Source organism: Candoia aspera, chromosome 3 (genome assembly GCF_035149785.1).
Source record: "Candoia aspera isolate rCanAsp1 chromosome 3, rCanAsp1.hap2, whole genome shotgun sequence".
In the NCBI taxonomy this organism is placed as follows: domain Eukaryota; kingdom Metazoa; phylum Chordata; class Lepidosauria; order Squamata; family Boidae; genus Candoia; species Candoia aspera.
In genome coordinates this window covers 71,366,717-71,373,236 of record NC_086155.1, presented here as the reverse complement: position 1 = coordinate 71,373,236, position 6,520 = coordinate 71,366,717, and positions in this window count along the sequence as shown.

The following is a 6,520-nucleotide window of genomic DNA, read 5'->3' as shown; positions in this document are numbered from 1 at the left end:
TCTGCCACTGCTGAAACTTGAGCATTTGATCTCCAGACTGAATCCAGGTTGGTACAAGGCTAATCAGGAGTCAGGGCAGCAAGATAGGGTGAACCCCTGTTGGCTGATCTGCCTTTCAAATGATTAAGAATGCTTTTGTCTTGCTTAAATTACACAAGTTTGCTCTGATCCTGCATACTGAAACAGAATTTGAAACTGCCGCCTCATGCTTCGGTGGAAAAGAAGAATGTTTAATGTCCGTGCGCTTGTATTCCATCCATCTGGTGAAGTTGACTGTGATCTATGAAATACATCACAGTACAATTGTTAGCCTTTATGGTGCCCCAAATCTGGATGAAAGCTTGGGATTCACAGACCACGATGTCCCCTAAGAGTTGCCCTAAATTGAGTGCCAGGATATCAAGAATGCTAATTCCCCCAGCACCAACTTTTGAATCCTTCCTTCCACGAAATGAATTACTTTAAAACCGTTCCTCAAAATCCCATTTTGCCAGAGGCAGGAGGAGTTCCAGAAGAATCCACACATTCTTAGTGTTGACTAAGAAATGCAATAGCTCTACCCCAATAAGTTCCTAGCACAAATGGGGATTTTAAAAAAAATGGTTACAATTTCCAGCGAATGACATTCATACCTTGAAATTCACTGATTAGTGAATGAACCTTACATTGGAAATGAGATGGGCTTGGATAATTCAGCAATAATATTCTCTTCCAGCTGTAGGAAAAATGTCAGAGCCTCTCAGTTTTTTAATGAGCTGGCATGATGAAAAACTAGAAGCCAGCCTCCAAAATCTTTATCTTCCAGGAACATTGTGTTTTGTAAGGGGCAAAGATGTGATTTAAGATTTGATTTCAGCTTCATCAGTACAATGGTTGAAGCAGAAAATCATGGGTTAAAGTGTGTGGGAGGTACTTCTCAGCTCATTCATCATCTGTTTTGTATTGGGCTCTTGAATGTATTTAATTTTAATTTTGCCAGTTTAACTTCTGGGAAATTGGTCTTTTGTTACCAGTAATACCCATGATGCTAACCATATTGTGAATGAGATTTTTAAATGAAAGCACCAAAGGCACTCCGTTCCAAAACACCTTTAAATAAGGTGAGAAGCACACTCTTGTCTTTCAATGCTTGAATAATTTCTCTTCACCCTTCCCCTGCTCCACTTCCCCAGAAAATCTTGGAACATGTTTTGCCACTAACATAAAATAAACTGGAGACTGCGTTTCCTATTTCCTAAACTGAAAATGTAATTGTAAGTATGGAAACAAAAACTGACAAACGCTGTAGCTCTTTCCAGCTTCTTGTTTGGTGTATTTTGACTTCTCTTTTGTAATTGCTGTTACATAATAAAAACGTAGTTTCTGTATGATGATTAAGACCCCCAGGAAGGCCACTCTTAACGATCCCCTTGGGGATGAACAAAGGATCTAGGAGTAAGGCATCCCAAAGGCAATCCATACCTCCATGGCACAATTAACAGCCATCCAGGTGTAGGGACAATGCAGCCACCCTGGAAGACATATAGGGGGTCCCCTCATCAACCTTTGCCCAGACTGAAGAAGCTGCTTGGACAAGCAGCGAAACGTTTCTACCAAAAAGGAAAGATCCAGCTGCCGTGACTCAACCTACAGATGTCATAGTTTCTGGGATTTGCACATAGAAGTTCTGAACCTGCACAAAAACCATTTAGGATGTTTCAAAGCTTAGGGTTATTTTTGTGTCAATTCCACTCATCCCAAGGTGTGCCCTTAAGTGACGGTACTTCTGGCTGTTTTCCTGAGTTGGCTGCTGCTGTGATGACATCATAGGAGCTCCTCAGAGGCATTTCAATCTGTGATTAGTCTGCATTGTCAGATGTGAGACTAGTGTGCAGTCTACACTGAGTTTTGAGCTTCTTTTGTAACTGCCACAGCTGTTGCGGCAAAGTTCGACAGCTGCGTGGCCACCCAGTTTAATTTGTTTAGGGAAAAGATGGGTTACGATTTACCTAAAGGCCTGTTGAAATCTTTCCTCATGTTTCTGTGTGAACAAGTCCTTGCTGCAGCCGCTTCAGTTCTTGGCCATTCTGCCCATGTCTCTCTCTCACTCCTACAGAGTATTAAATTTGTCATGGCTTGGGGAAGCTTCTCATGGAGACTTTCCATTTCCTACCAGGGTTTTGACAACTTCAAGCGATTTACAGTCAACTGCTCTAGCTGATCACTGTAGTTCTCACAATTCCCACTATTTTGCTAATACCCTCAAGACCAGGATTTTTGCTGGTGACCTACTGGGCTAAATTTTATTAAGAATTTTAATTACTGTATAATAGTAAAATCTAATACAAAGTAAACTGAAAGAAAGAAAAGAGGATAGAAAGGAGTAAAAAGTGCAAGAATAAAAAGAGAAAATATAATAAAGAGAAAAATGTATAAAGAAGTGACTTCCAACCTTCATCACATGGATAAATAAATTTAGTGACTCTTCGCCTCTAAGGTTACAAACGTTTTCATCCCATATCCCATCTCTTATCTATAAATAAATCCATAGAGCATCATCTTTTCAGTCCTGGTGTCAGTAGAAAGTCCATAAAGGGTTGTTAGAAGTAACAACATACCTTGTTTTAACCTTAAATAAATCAACTTTATATTCCTTCCTTTTACTTCTAACAGTCTTAATCTTTAGTTCATTCAAATATTGTCGTAGGATTTGATTTCTCTTCTCTTCTTCCTTGTCCCAGCACACAGAGTTCTTCAAGGCTTTAACAAGCCTGTTTTGTAAATCTAGTAGGAAAAAATTATCTAGGTCACTCTCTTGGTTTGTCATTTGTATTTCCCTTTTAAATTTTTAAAACCTCAGTCCGTTTCTTTTGTAGATCCAGTGAAACATTCTTTTCTAAGTCATTCTCTTGGCCTGTCAGGTGGAAATCCACTTTCGATACCATCTCTATCTTGTCAGATAAAATGTGTTCTACATCTGTCATTTCTTCAATAATATCTTTTGGACACAGTCTATCCATAGAAGCAGAGCCGTCTTCAGTTCACCATACCTCCCCCAGAATGCCTGTAGCCTGTCCTACTGAAGGTGGTGAGCTTGGCCAAAGTCATTCTAACGTCAAACAGGTTCAATAATCTTTATTGTGCTCAGGAAGACAGATGCACATCCATTTTTCATTATGCTCTTCCAAATGCTAATATTACTGAAGCTTCTCAGTCTCATTACCAACAATCAGCATTCAGAGCAGAGGATATTAAAAAATAAGGGACTGTATTTGGTCAAATTATTAGATCAGTTTTATGGATAAAAACAATTCGCAGGAAGAGATACTGTGGAAAATTTTCAGACCAGTGCCACCAAATACATGCAAAACATTGCATTTCAAAGATGACAGTGGATGGATTCCACTGCCCTTTGCCAACATGCCTGATTTCACTGTATATGGCTCATCAAGATAGCTTGAGCAAATACAGAAATTGCTCTTCAGTGGTGAAAGTTTATTGAGTTTCTGGCAGCCTTACAAGTTAGACCAGGCAGGAAACATAACCAGATGAGCGAATTCTACTTTATTGTAAAGCCACATTAACAGAATCTTGCAAGTCTGAAATTATCTCTGTCCCCCCCGTCTCCTTTACAGCCCAAGAAGCTAGGAATGGTCTCTTCTGAGCCTCTTGCCCTGGCCACATTCCTGCTGCAGACTCAGCTACCTTTTATCTGACCATTTCCTTGGTTGTGTTTTTTTGCCCTGTCTCCCAAGATCGTTCCCACATACCATTACAGTTTCAAAACTAACTATGTTCTTGTTAGAGGCTAGAGGTGGTATTTCACAGCAAAATTGATGGATTTCAATCCATACCAGCCTCCCGCTTAACTGGCTTTGACAGTGATACCATTTTCCAAATCATAAAGACATTACTCTTAATATTTCCAGCAGCAAAGCTCACAACAGTGCCACTCTTCACCTTAAAAACCAAGTTCTCACTCTTACTGCGAAACACACACTGTCTGATTAGTGTAGCACTCATCATTTCCATTTTGGCTGTTGTCTTATTTTCCTCTCACTCTAGCAGGCACTAACCTGGGGTTGTTTAGAGTATTACCTTGCTTCTAACATGTTGCTCCATCCCAGTCTTTCCTTTCCAGGGCCAGATGACGTACAGGCCTTCTTATAGAAAAGGATCTCAAATGTGTTCCATGTACTTTCTCAGTATTTCACTGTTTCAAAGAAGGATGATGATGATGGTGATTGTTTATTTGGATCTGATGTCTTCTGGAGAAAGAACACTGGTTTTCCTCTATGGATTTAAAGAATATCTACAGTACTTTCATGGCTGGATTCTAGCCTCCCATTGCCAATATCTGAGCTTTATAGTCAACATGCCATTGTAATGTAGAGTCTTCAGGTTGGCTATGGTACCCTGGATATGTGCCACATGTACAGCTGTCATGTTGGTATACTTAAAACCTGGGGCATTTCTGTTTACATATAGTTGAATGATTGACTCAGAAATCTTTTGAGGCACTAGCTATGATAAAATCTGGATTTTGGTCTTGTTTTCATGCTGAATCTGGGTCTTTTTGTGCTGATTTTATTTATCCCTCCAGGTTGTCCCATTCAATCCCATTTGATCCTCCATCTGTAGGGACATGTGACATCTGCCGTGAGAGTAATCCCTTTTCACCAGACTTCGGATTCAACCACTGCAAGCATGATGCCTTCTTTTGGTATTAAACTACTCCAGCATCTGCCATGTCATCCCAGGACATGGAGAATTAATTCTAATAGTGGACATTACAGTCTAACCTGCTAACCAGAACTCCATTTACAACTCTATGCCTTTGATTAGGCTGATGACTTAACATGTGATACTGGATATCTGATGTTTGAAGAAGCAGGGTGGAACAAAATCTGTTCTTCCTGCTCAAACTTACATATGTTTATTGAATTGTTACATAGCCAGACATATCCATTCAGTGGCAATACAGTTAGCTGGTTAGGGCAATGACCCAGTGCAGGGTTTCTCAACCAGAGTTCCACGGAATCCTAGGGTTCTGTGAGAGGTCACTAGGGGTTCCCTGGGAGAGCACGATTTATTTAAAAAATTATTTCAAATTTGGGCAACTTCACATTAAAGAGGTACGTTCCATTCTTTATTTGTAGTTTAAGAACACTGTTAATGCATATATGCAGGCCTACACATGAAACGAATACAATAATTGCATAACTTCTGGCCTATATCTGAGCCTGAACGGACAGGGGTTCCCTGAGGTCTGAAAAATATTTCAAGGGTTCCTCCAGGGTCAGAAAGTTGAGAAAGGCTGAACTAGTGGATGCTCTTGTCTCACTCAGGTTCATAGCTACATGAATGGAAGTTGCCCCCAGCAATTACTTCCAATATCTTCTATTGGTGGAGTTAGCCAAAGGCAGATCTTTTTGCAGATCTCAGGCATTGTCTTTGAATTGTACTGAAGCAAGGATCCATAAGCTATAGATCCAGGAGGGATGCTTTCCAGTCTTACAACATTTTTATAAATCTGTTTACACCATTCCCACTACTGTCAAGAAACTTTGCCAAGAACACATGTGATGACTTACACTGTTTCCTTATCCTTGCCAGTTCTGGTTTGTATCTTTCCTCCTTTGAGCCTAAGAACTTTGCCTTCCTTTCTAGCCAGATTTCTTACTAGGCACTAGGAGAAGAGCATCATTCAGACTCTGAAACAGACTCACAAATTGTTAGGTGGGTGTAAAAAGAGTGATTTAAGTTTTAGCTGCTGCCCAGAAGCCTTCTATATTAAACACACATAAGTGGCATAGGTTTCCTGTGCTTGCTTCACCATGGGGTGTACTGTGCCACATGTCTTCCTTTTGACTATTTAATGATTTTCCACTAGAAACTTATGCCACACCTTCCTGCAGTCTCTACCTTTGATTAGACCTTGAAACTTTTCAAGCCATTGACATTTGTGTTCATTGCCATCAAATACTGAGATCATATTCTGCCAATGTTCTTTCTGAAAGTGGCCTCTTCACTGACATGGATAATGCACTAACTCAAGGTCACATAATCCCTGTCATTCATCTAGGCTGTAGACCACAATTCTGCAAAGATTCTCATTTCTTTATGTGCTTTCAAAGCTTCATCTAGTTATTTTCATCTCAACGGTCCTTAAAGCAAGTCATAACTAATTTCTGCTTGAAGCTGGCACTTAAGCCCTTCCACTTCCCTGTTTGGGGACAATCAGTAAAGTCAGTAGCTTCATGGCATATATTTCTGCAGGATATTCTGTTACCTGTGATCTGTTGTGCTGGTAAGTGGTCACAACCTTGTTGTTGGAGTTGATCTAGAACAGTGTTTCTCAACCTTGGCAACTTTAAGATATGTGGACTTCAACTTGAGAATTCCCCAGCCAGCAAGTTGCCAAGGTTGAGAAACATTGATTTAGAAGATGCATCTTCAAGTAGTTCTGGATTTGCAAACAGTATTTTAAAAAGAATGGCTCTTAGAAACTCTAGTCTTCTGAGCCTGCCAATATTTATGA